General features: G+C 43.5%; 1 protein-coding gene across 1 annotated transcript in view; it reads left to right on the forward strand.

Annotated features, from left to right (window-relative positions):
- HS6ST1 (heparan sulfate 6-O-sulfotransferase 1) overlaps positions 1–12,722 on the forward strand; it is a 182,605-nt gene that overhangs the window by 129,649 nt on the left and 40,234 nt on the right. The gene's annotated exons all lie outside the window — the stretch shown is intronic.

Below are 12,722 nucleotides of genomic sequence, written 5' to 3' on the forward strand. Positions count from 1 at the left end.
GATTAGGTAAATCAAATCAGCTAGAAAGATTTTAGCTCTTTTCCAAGAAGCATCCTGCAGAAACCACACTGGTTTTGGTAAAAGCAGCATCATCGAAACATGGGATGTTTAGGGGGAGAATAGCAGTGGTGTGGGATAAGAAGAGCAGGGAAGATTTGATGCTTGCTTTGTAGGAATATTGACAGGTGTTGCCTGAGGAAGATTTGCACACAGCCTAATGAACGGTGGCTCGCTGTCAGTGTGGCTCATCCTTCATATGGAATCAAGCCTGCCTGCTTACGTTATGTTAAAAGGAAGGGGAGCTAGCTTAGTGGTGTGTAATAGCTGTTTTGCTATTATGGAAGAGTTGTTGAGTGTTCACATGACAGGACAAAACAAAAGGGTCTGTAAAATGGATCTTTAAGCCTATGGTATGTGTCAGTGTGAATAAAGAGGAACACTTGCAAAGTGCAGGCGGTTTGCCTGGAAGCATGCTTGCTGAGAATGAAAATGGCCAGGAATCATGCTAGGTGATGGTTAGGCAATTTGTCATCTATTTATGCTTTTAAAAGTATATTTTTGTAAAATACAGAAGTTAAAAGAAGATGATCCTAATGACTCAAATCTGACGTTTTCTCCCTTCCGATCCTTTCAGGAGAACCCATCAAACACCAATAATTCTAATCTTTTACAAGTACCTAATGGCTCCTGGCCAAGAAAGGTTTTAAGAAATAAATAGGAGCTCTTAATGCAGTGAATTTCAGTTTTGCCTAATCTGTGCAAATTGATGAATTAAATCCCTTTGCATCTCAAACCCACTTTGGTGATTTGCATGGTGATTATTTCAGTTTTCATAAATTTTCCCCAATCATTTTCTGTCATTTCTTGAGAGCAGACGTCTAATCTCCCCAGAAATGTGTGTGTGTAGTAGTTATATGGTGTTTAAAACTTGTCTATACATATTCAGATATTGCACAGTCACAGATAATGTATGTAGATGCACGCAGGACAGCAGATTTCTCAGCTGGCCCCAATGAATGTGCCTGTGATACCTCTTTATGCATCCTCTTCAATGAGCAGCAGCATATTTCAAGATATAATGAACGCAATTCAGCAAGCAGCTATTAGGTTTGGCTACCCTGCATTTTGTGAGAATGGAGGCTGGTTGCTATGTATGAATCCTACACAGTGTACTTGTACATGTAAAAAATATTTTTGCAAACTACATTTTATATGTAATACGTAAGACCATCTATTACCACTCGGTTGCTGGCATGGGGCACACTGAAGGGAGAGCTGAACAGTCAAGCCAAGAAACATCCTTCTGGTTTCTGTTTCTGCTGCATGCTGTTGGTTTAGTTCAGTTCAAGCCAGCACTCTGCTCAGGAATTAACTGAAAAGCAGCTGCTAAACTGCAGCTAGCTTTTTTTTGCCTTCTGTGGCCTTTACACAGAAGTTTTGATGTGAATGTCTTCCCTTTCCTGTGGTTTCTCTCAGTACAACACACGCTATAGTGTATTTCCTTTATTTTAGAGCTTATGTTTTACTCAGTTTGGCACACGTTGGCACAGAAGAAGCGTACCAGTGATACACGTGATGTGTTGGAACGTGATGCTTACAACACACCATGGCAGTCAGTTATTTGTTCTGGCTTCGGGAGTCGTAACCGCTCATTTGTGTAGTAAGAAAAATGTGACTAGTCTGACATGTAGACCATCCCTGCTGTAAAAATAGCAGTCATGACTAGCAGCTCTGGAATTACTGTTATGGTATCTCTACCCTTAATGCTTTTCTTTTCCATTTTCATTCTCATCTGCTGTTTTCATGATTGTCTGCAATGACTCTTGTTTACGGAAATGATACATGTATGTTTTTTAGATAAGTGGTTATAGATATAAATAAATACAGCCAGCAATACACATCATGTATGTATTTCTGTCTGTGTATGTACTTTATATGTTCATGTGAATGAGGAAGTGCTTTAATCCCTGCTTTCTAGCAAGTAGAGCAGTCTGAGAAGCCAATGATAATTGCAAAGACAAATAGAAAGTCATCACCAGGGTTGGGATTAGAATCAGGCTTCTCTCTTTGTGCTTTTACTAGAATTGCATAAGATCGACCTGGAAAGGACACGAGGTCATCCAGGCCATCCTGCTTCCCCAGACAGGATCAATTCAAATTAAACTGCTCCTGACAGATATTTATCAAACAACTTCTTAAAACCTCTGATGATGGAGATGTTCAAGGTCCCATGGGTGGTCAGTTTGGCTGCTGTGTATTTACTCACAGCAGATCATCAGGTGTCGCATTGCCCTGCACAGGATTTCATAGCAAACCTCTGAAACAGGGAGCAAAGTGGGAGTGGGAGTTGTGTGGGTGTCTGTGCTTCGATATGGAGCCCTGGAGGTTTAATAAACTCTTCCTGTGCTGAGATGGGCTGTGATACTCCGTAGTGTGGTATTTCTGTGTCTTCTCTTAGAAGAGTCTCTTGGGTATCAGTTTTAACTATCCTGAGCCTGTTTTTTAATCTACAAAAGGGATGCAATACTATAGCTAGTGGAGTTTGACCAGAAGAAGGGAGCGCGTGCACCAGCATTTTTGAGGCAGCACTTCTTTGCTGGGTTATTTTTAACTGGGCTCAGTTGCCTGATCAAGCCCAGCATTCAGCCCCACAAAACAGCTGTTATGGCACCGCTGAAAGGAGTGTTTTGGGGGTGGAAATAAGCATCACAGGGTAGGAGGGGTGGTGGGAGCTACTTCAGCTGACCTTGGGGCCAAAAGGAGTGTAAGTCATTCCTCTGTCTAAATGCAGGACAGCTGAGAAGCATTGCCTTGAAAATGCTGGTGCATGGGCTCCCTTCTTCTCCATGTAAACTCATTATGGGAAGAAGAAAAATTGTTTTCCCTGCAGTCCCTAAGCAGAGCATTTCTTCTTTGGCACGAAGAAGCCCTTTTAAGAACATTAGCTGAGCTATTACGATGATGAGGATGCATGTAGGTCAAAGTGGTCATTAATTTGCATGTCCTCATTCCTTTGCATCTCTCCTGGCCTTGCCGGTTACTGTCCACCACGTTGTGTAAGGGTTTGTTTTTTAATATGGATATCTGTTGCCTAGGGACTGGATTAGAGTGCCCCAGTTTACACCGAGCTCTGATCAGTCTCTAGGTAGAAGCATCCATCAAGGCTGGACACGAGCCTGTGACCTTGGAAGGAGAGCCTGGCACTTCATGAGCTTTCCCCCAAGCTGGGTCGCGCTCCCTCTGTGTAATCCTAGAGTTTGCCTATTTTCCATAGAAGAAATACCAATTGGCCTTTGAAGTTACCTCCGAAATATTTGTAGAGGACAAGTCAACTCTGTTATACAGAAAGCATTACGTGTACTCGGAATCAAAGTGTAAATTATATCTTTAAAAATGTGTTTGCCTGCTCTCGAGTGTCAGAGCTGGTCTTAAAATACATACCGTTCGTGAGGCATTTTATTAACCTTATAGAGTAGTTAAATGTCAATTTAGTGTTAAGATCTTTTTAAGCCTTATATATGAGGAGTCTCTTTCCACCTGTGATGTCCTTGCCAATGTTTATAATACCACAATATCCAGCAATTACACTGCGAGATGGGAGCCTACATTTGCAGTGCTGAGTACTGTTACAGCAGTTGGTACAGATATCCTGAGTATTACAGAGGAGAATATTATGTACAGAGGCATTTTTAGCTGCATTTCTCAATTTGCAAGAATGCAATGCAAGTTAACGAGACCTTTCCATTGCAAATCTTTGCAATATTTTGAAGTCCACAGTTGCCCTCTAGCACTCCAAGTTAAAAACGTGGCTTTTGCAAACTAGGAAAAGGATGGTACATCCCCAGATATGAGATCGATCGTGGTGGTATGCAGCATGAGCTCAACACAGCACAAACCCTGTAGTCTGAATATGAGAAGTGTTACTCTTCCAAAGGCAGCTGTGTAAAGCTGGCTCTTAATCTCAGCCTTATTTTTTGATAGCCTGCATTTCCACTCACACCTTGGTTTTGGTGATGAAAGCTGTACTTCTAACAGACAGGGTACAAGTTAGGGTTGAGCGAGCCAGCAAAGCCCTCGCCACAGAGCCTGAGTTGGAAATCAGGCCATTTGAATGCAAAGCCATGAATCCATAGAGCTGCAAGAGGAGTTTCTTGTGGGATAAAGGCATTTTACAACTTGCAAGGAACAGTCTCTCCGTCTTCCTCTCACAATTATTATCTGGATTCATAATTAGCCTAGTGCAGCTTTTAACCAGATAGCAGGGTGGATTTTCTTGTGGCTGAATCACTGCTCTGTCCTGTCAGCGCATCTGACAGTGAGCTATCGCTTAGTTTCATTTGAGACATTTCCCATGCTTAGCTGCTTAAAAGCATTACTTTACGAGGCTGCAAGATTTCACGAAGCCATTTTTCTGGCATTTCTCAAACATTTTGCTTCCTGTTGATAGTAAACTGATGTAAAAATGCTTCTTGTGTACAGCAGATCTGTGCAAGAGTGGATTTGCCTAAAAGTCACTGGGACTGTGCACCAAGTACATATTCTTTTTTATTATTATTGTTGTTGTTGTTACTATTGTTATTGTTATTATTATTATTATTACTATTATTATTTTAAATAGCAAAGGGCAAAGCCAGACTGAAGTTCAGTTTATTTCTTCCTGCAAAAAGGTGGCGTGTCATTTTTGTATTCACCAGTGTTTCGTTGTGAGATAAACATACCAGACAAGCAGCTTGCCATAGAGAGCACTCAGATCCTGCAGAACTATTTTGGAGAGAAATAGGCAAGCAGGGATTGAAGCAGACAGCACATTTATCCTGTTAGCATTTGCTTAGGATATAAACATATGAAGGAATAAACTTGTCACAAAGGTCTGTCTGCAAATGCCTAGCACTGGAAAATACAAAAGCAATACATATGAGCATAGATTAGTTCTGTTCCTGGCTTCTTTGGCAAAATGGCTCTGTAGGGGTGTAAGGCTGGCAAGACGGCTCCGTGAAAAGTTGGTCTGAGAGAACAGCGCAGCTGTTCCTGCTGCTGTGCCAGGAGAAGGTCCCAGAGGTGAGCAAGGGAGGGCTGCTGCTTGTACAGAAGCTCGTCTCCACCCGTAAGGGCTCATTTTGAACTTTACAGGTAGTGCTGCAATGGAGAAGGAGAGCAGAGAATTAAAACAGAGTTGAGTCAAGAGTGTCTGATAGGCTGCTCAACCATTCTTTCATTCGAGGAGATGAGTAGGATGAAATATTAACAATATACTTACAGGTGAATAACTAGACCCCACTGGTAAACCTGTGGGTACCAGAATTATGTGGCACAAGTCCACGCTGGAGATGTGACACAGAAGGCACCCATGAAGTGAGAAAGAAACCCAAACTAGTCAGGGTCTCTTAAAGATAAAGTCTATATCGTATGGCCTGGGGACTCACAGGTTTCTGTCTGACATCTTCACAAGAGATCTTGTGCTGCATGGCACGCGCACGTGAGCAGTTCCTGGGCTGGGAGGAGCACAGTGCTCAGTCAGGGCCTTCCTATTCCTGGGGAATATGAAGTGTGGTGGTGCAAGATAACAGTAGCTGTTGATCACAGACCTGGCAAGCATCGGTATAAGTGGTGAGCATTCTACATTAAGGCTAAATAATGAAGCCAATTAATGCTCTTTTCTTGGTAGCAGTTCAGGAAGAGAGGGCCCTGCCGGAGATGCAGTCCAGGAAGGGAGGCCAGAGCCAAAGCAAAGTCCCAAATGTTTTCTGTGGATGTTGCTTAGCGGGGCAGGGCCACTGAACCAACACGTTCCCAGTGTCTCTAGCTCCTTCTGTGAAAACAGCAGCAGGGAAAAGGAAAAAAGCAGGAGGAGTTTGTTTGTGAAGGATGCTGAGGCAAGGCTTCCTGAGACTGCACACTAGTGAAGGGGCAAGTGTGGGAGAAGGCTGAGGAGAGCCATGGTGCATCCAACCAAAGCCACCTCTTCCTAGCAGCAGTCAGAAGTGGTGCTGAGGGAATACATCACCCATGTATGATCCCTGTCCCTTACTCCTCCAAGAGTCTTTTTTATTATTATTATTTTTCCTTTTTTCCCCCTTGTGAACTCAGAAGAAAATAGGACTTTTTGTAGATTCTTCACAGTATTACTTATTCGCAAAGAAATATTGGAGCCGTATCAATTTTTCATGGAAATGAGATAAGGAAGGCTTTGAATTTCGCATACAGTGTGGGCTAAAAGGGCAGCAGTATGATGCATTTTAATACATGTGTTTTGAGTTTCTTCTTACAAAAAATATCAAGTAAGCAACTTAAAAGAGTGTCAGGGCTATTTCTGAAGCTTGCAAAATAGATAAAAGCCAAGAATTTAAAACATTTCATTAAAAATGAACCCAGAAGTTTTTTGAAGCTCAACATTATGTTCTGCAAGCTCAGCAATATTCATTAACCTCCCACTGAAGACTGCTGAACAGCTGGATCCAATTTCTGAAAAGATAATCATGAAGAAATTAGATTAATAGTCTTCAAGTGGAGCGGTTGAGGATCAGTTGTGGCAAGCTCTTTTATATGTAGCATGTTGTTCTCTATTTTCCATGTGAAGATAGTTACTGCAGTCCCGAGAGGAATGAGGCTGTATCTCAGCGATACAGATATCAGTTCTCCTGGACTGTGAGCACAGCACAGCACAGCACAGATAAGCAAGATTGCTGCTGGCTCCCTTTTCTCCTTCTTTACTGTCTCCCTATTCTGAACACATCGCTTCCATGACATATATGCATATTTGCTGCAAGGAAATCACTGCCTTTCAGTATCAGAGACAGCACGTCGCTGACATACCAATCAGTGCAAAAAGCTCCTGCTGGCCCAAGTGAAGATTAAGTGCCTTTGTACAGTGCTTTATTGTAATACAGAGAGGTAAATGTAAAGAATGACCTGTCCCTCCTAAGGCATAGCCAGAAATAAAGTAACATTCAGTGCTGGCATCACTCTCCTCTCATTGAAATAACTGATAAAACTCCATCGAGTGCCACAGTAGCTGACTTGGGCCAGGGCAGAGCAACTGGGAATGCTGTGTCAGGCTGCCTTACCCCCGCTCACAGTTCTAGCTGGCTTCAAGCAAGTCTCACAGAAAGAGCTGTGGGTTTTCACATGTTCTCAGGTCAGTTCCATCCACCTCTGTGGAAACCCCAAAGACTCTCTTAGCCTGACTCCCCACAGCAGGTCTTTCCGACCAAGCAGCTCCTGCAGCAATCCGTGTGCTCCTCCACAGCCCCGTGACATCCCTGCTCTCCCCATCCCTCCACCAAGCACAAGAGAGTGGAAGACAGGTCTGCCCCATGCCCCACATCGCTCCCTGGCAGCCTCTGAATATTGCACGCCCACTGAGAAGTGTCATATTTTAACTCGTACACTGTGACTGTGTTCACATAAAACAAATACCATACTGAAAGCAGATGCAGGACCCATATCGGTGATTTCCCAACTGTGTTCATGTTCTAGTAGCTTTCTCCCAGATACAGGAAAAGCCAACAGGGTTGTAAATGCAAGACAGGAATTACAGCTTATCCACTTGTGCACAGGGGAGCATTTTCATGGAGTGTGGATTGGCATGTCCGTCAGCAGCCTGATTGCTCCCTGCTTTCCTTCTTACCTCTCATCCTCGACCTGTAAATTACTTCCCATTCACGCAAATAGATGTAGAACAACCTGGAAAACCTTTGGGCTTTGATTTTTCTGAATAGGTGACCAGAAATAGCATACTGTTGTTTGCAGTGTGCTTCACAGGCAGTTTACCAGCAATCTGTGAAAAAATAGATCCAGAATCACCAGCTTTCTCTGAGTATTCTTTGTTCTACAATTAGCAAAATGATTATTATTACTTTTTTCACCTTCCCTGTGCAATATCCTTATTTAACTGCTTAAAGGCTCTCTACTCCAAGTGGGGATGGGATTGTGATAAGCTCTGATGTTTCTCTGAGTCAAGATCAAGAGAAATTCACTCTTCATGTGTTCCCCACTGGTGCCATGCTGGAAGACCCCTCAGGTTGAAGAAAGCATGGCAGCAGAGCAGAATAAGCCAGGCATGACTTCTGTCCATGCTGGAAGTCAGCCAGGTCTTTAAAGGTGTTAGCCTTTTATTTTGCCACCCTGAAAGGAGTATTTGGATAAATTGACAGAGCTAGGTAAAGAGGCATAAGGGTTGTTTGTTTTCCTTTTTACTTAAACTTCCAGTACATGCTTAAAACGTGACACTCTTGTCTGGTATTTACAATTTAGACAGTATGTGGTTGTTTCTTGGGTTGAAAATTTGAATTCCAGAAAGAAATAATGTTTCTGGCATAGCAGACTGCATTCCAGGGCATGATTTCATCTGGTAACTAGTCCAAGAGAGTCAGTATTGGCTAATCTGACCATGACTGCATGTATTTCTCATTAACTTTCATCAAAACTTTCCAGAAAATTTATGATTCGGTGCCAGCAGATCACTCTTCCTTTCACGTGTGTCATAGTGTCCTCGTTCACCAACCCAGAAGCCTTTATAAGGAAAAGTAGTAACGCAGCACACTCAACTCCTCGCATTGTCCACTGCGCAGATACAGGGAGAGGCAGATGGAAATCCTGTAGCAAACAAACGGAAGGTTCTTTGTTTCTGCAAACATCTTTTGAGAATCCTCAGGACATTCTCACTCTCCTGGCCACTTAGCAGGTCAGATCTGATGTTTGGCATTCCCTAGCAGGAGAGTCTAATTGTGCAGAGCTGGCTTGCTTCCTGTCTGACAATACGTGGAAGAATGGGAATCCTCATTCCCTTTTCTGCCTGCAAGCATTCAGTATGTGAAACAAGATGCATGATATGCCTGTAATTTGTCAGAGATGGTAGGACGAGAGTGCATATCCTGGAAAAATCTATGAAAACAGATCCCAATTCCTGAATTCTCCTGGTGGTAAAGTGCATTTCGGAGTGTCCCATCAAACAGCTAAACAATTTCTGTGCTCTCCATCCCTAAAAATGATTCAATGATCTCTTTCTGCAGGGACCAGTTGGCGATGAAACTGCCTAAAAAATGGTCCACAAGGGGGAATTCCACCTGAGCAGTCTGTCACTTCATCAGTTAGCATTTCTAAGTGTGTTGTCAGGACATATCCCAAACTTTGCTTCCTCAACAGGCCAGTCTTTTCCTTGTCTTGTTATATCTGGAAACTGGAGAGTCAAACTGCCCTATTCCAGACAACCTCGAGGTAGATCACAAGTTTTGTTGTACAGTGCTGTCAGCTGGCTGGCAAGCCTATTAATTTTTCCAGTGTGTGGCCAGGCACAGTTGTACACGTGTGTGAAAAGAGAAGACGGGGTGGGGGATGATCTAATCTGCCTAAATTCTCCCTGAAATCTGGAGGAAAAATGCAGCCTCTGCTTGTGCACCACTCTCCCTGTGGTGACAGTAGGCCAGCTGATCAGATTTTAACTTTTCCCTTGCTTTACAAAATCAAGAGGTTTGGAGAGCTGTGCGACAGAGCTCCTTCAGCCCAGGCCCGGTATGGGAAGCATCACTGCTCCGCCCTGGGGTGCAGGCAGCCCACCTGCAGGGGCCGGGCAGCCAGGAGCACAGGGCAGGCAGCTCGGGGGCTGCTGTCCCACCCCGAGCCCTCATCTGCACGCCTTGACTCTCTGAGGAGGATTGGCTCCTCTGAGGGGTACTTCAGAGGCAGGGACATTGAGGAAGGCTTGAAGCACGGAGCTGCAAGTGATGAGGAAAAAGACTCGCTAGAGGGATAGGAGGAAAGAAAAGAGTTTTAGCAACCCGTAGGAGTAAGCTACGTGCCATCCTGCAGGCCCAGGCAATTTCAGTGGTGTGGAAAAAAAAACAAAACCTCTCTCCCCACAGTTTTCTCCCTGACATTTCCATTTAGCGACAGAAGACAAAGTTCCATCGGATGAAGTGATTGTTTTGATTTATATGGCACCCTGGATGGGCTAGGTACTTCACAAGACGTGTGGCACAGTTACTGCTTCCAAGTGCTTCCAGCCTAACGAGATGCATGGGATGTGACAAGCGCTGCTAGCCCAGAGACCGGGCTGGGGGGAGGACGGGGGAAGGCATGGCTGGAAACAAGCTCAGTGGTATCAAGGATTGCTGTCTGCCAGAAGTGAATCCCTCAAGTGCTGGCTCATTGCAGCTGCCTGCAGCAACCCCTGCCTCCAGGTGGGAAAAATAAAAGTAGGGGGAAGCCAACTTCATCTTCTCTCACTTGGAGGTGATGCAGAATACAGTCTGGTAAGGTGCTGAACCCAGAATGGAGCACTACATGGTTCTTATCTTCTGTTAATTTATTTCAAAACAGAGTTTCTTATTCCACTTCATGTGATCAAAGCACATCAATCACACAGTGCTGACACTAGCTACGAATTCCTGCTAGTGCTTTCATTTTAGTTTTTCTGGAAGCTACATTGTGTGGCAGCTCTTCCTATGAGGGTAGCTCTTTGTTAGAGTCCTTGCAGTCAAAGATCAGACACTGATAGGTTTGGGTTTGGGTTTTGATCTTTTCATTAGTGCTGCCTTCAGGCTGTAACTTGCTGTTTCCTTAAAGACAATGTCCTTCGTCCCATTTTTATGTCTTAACATTTAAGGCATGTGTGGAGTCTGTTTTGCTGTTGGTACATTGGACCAGTGACCATTTAGCTTGTGTAATGATGGGCTCTACTGAAATACCAAAATTGGGTGAGACCTCACCTGAGCCATCCGTCGCCTCTCAGGAGGGTGCCAAAACGTGTGAAAGACCCACTGAAACCAGACAGCCTGGGCACGGCTCAGGATTCAGCATTATCCCCAGCAGCTGCATAGCCCTGGGTGCACTTCTTTCCCCAATTTATTTGCCATCATTCTGAAAGTAATTTGGGAGGTAATGATTAAATACTGTCAGAAAGCATACAGAAGAAGAGGAAAGACCTCTCTAATTATGTTTTGACATTTTTTGACATCAGCAATTCTTTTGAACGAAAGAGAAAAAAGAAACAAAGTCTGTTCAGTCAAGATTTTCTGCTTTTTGTTCCCTTTGGATAGGAAAAATCAGGTTGCAGTGAAACTAAATGGTGCATGCAGCACCAAAGCTTGCCTCCCAAGGAAGTTTTCATGTACTCAACTTGCAGCCAAAGGCAGTTTTCCAGAAGTTTGCCCTCCTGGAAAGCAAGTGTTGTCTCTGTAAGTGAAATGGCACTTAAACTGTCACAGGACTGCAGTACGTTGTGCTGTCTCATTGACTTCAGAGATGTGGTGCTGGGATTTGCTTAATACTTAGGTCTGCACAAGCCTAGCAAGATGTCAACGCTAGCACCAGGTGAATAACTGTTAGCAAACAGAACAGCACCTCTGGTTTTGTAAGATTAAAGCCCTGTCTGAAAGAGATTCGTGACATTGGCTCTGGAGGGGGCCTGTGTACCCGATACAGTATTTCAATATGGAGGACATTCCAAAAAGTTATTTCTGCTATTAGCATTTAAGACTGGTTTCAAAGATATAAACAACAAACTCAAGCCGTAACAATGTAAGAACCCTAATTAATGATAGAATCATCAGTTAGCATGCAGTTTACATGCATTCAAAGCATTCCACCAGATTTTAACAATGACTTCACACAGAAGACAAATAAGGCCAATTGCAGATGTAACACCAATTTCTATAGAAGCAGATTTTTTTTTTTTAATCCTGCTTTTTATTGCTTTTTTTGAAAGAAGACATTTCCAACCTTTGCAAAGAGCACCTGAGGCTGGAAAGGACCTCTAGAGGTCATCTGGTCTTTTCTTGCATTCACCTGCCAAACCTTGGGAGCAAGATTGTTTTCCTGCCCTGCAACTGGTGAAATTCTGTTTTGATAGCATGTCATTCTGCAAAAAGTAGTGCAAACAGTTAAATCCAAAATGTTGTGGGCAGTGTGCTTTGTTCTCCCTCCTGGTGCCCTGCTGGAGTTGGTGGTCCAGTGCTGGGGGTTTTTAAGGAAGGATCCAAAGCCACAATCTCTCCTCCATGTCAGGGCATAGCTCTGAGCTGGGTACAGGGAAACATTACAAAGCCTCCGAGCCAGCCACAGGGACTTCTTGAGAGATTGCACCACAAAGCAGATTCTTCTCCCCTCCAGCATGCCTAAGGGCTCTCAGCACAGATTTCTTTCCTGTAGTCGTTTAGGAGATTTTATTGTTACCTGGTACGCATTAATACTACTTCTTTCTTGGGTTTGGCAGGTAAATGAGAGCACAAGCTTCCAATATATTTTTTTTTCCAAATTACATTAACATGTCTAAATTTCCAAATGATTAATAAAAACTGAAGTCTCCTGAGAGACCCGTGGCTTTTCCCTAGCATTAGGCCCAAATGAAAAAGCCATTACTGATTGAATACCTTTTAAAATTGTGACTGACAGTTAAGTGTACAAGTTATTGTAAAGGGCCTTTCTGTTTAGTTGTCAAGAGAGTGAGTTGAAGGGGATGAGTGACCGAGTTTGAGCAGAACTGAAGACTTGTGGGATTTCCCACAAGCGGGATCTGAAAGAAAGCTGAACTCCTCCTCACCTGGTAGTTGTGGAATGTGGTTTTGGAAGGGACCCACAAAATGATGTATGTACATACAGCACTGCTTCTGGCACTTCTGCGTGGCAAACAACATTTCAGAGTCAAGCATCATGTCAAAGCAGAGAAGAAAAAACAGATTTTGCTGATAAGCTGTGAGTAGTTTCTGAACCCCAGGAAATGCAAT

Source organism: Aythya fuligula, chromosome 9 (assembly GCF_009819795.1).
Source record: "Aythya fuligula isolate bAytFul2 chromosome 9, bAytFul2.pri, whole genome shotgun sequence".
Taxonomy (NCBI): Eukaryota; Metazoa; Chordata; class Aves; order Anseriformes; family Anatidae; genus Aythya; species Aythya fuligula.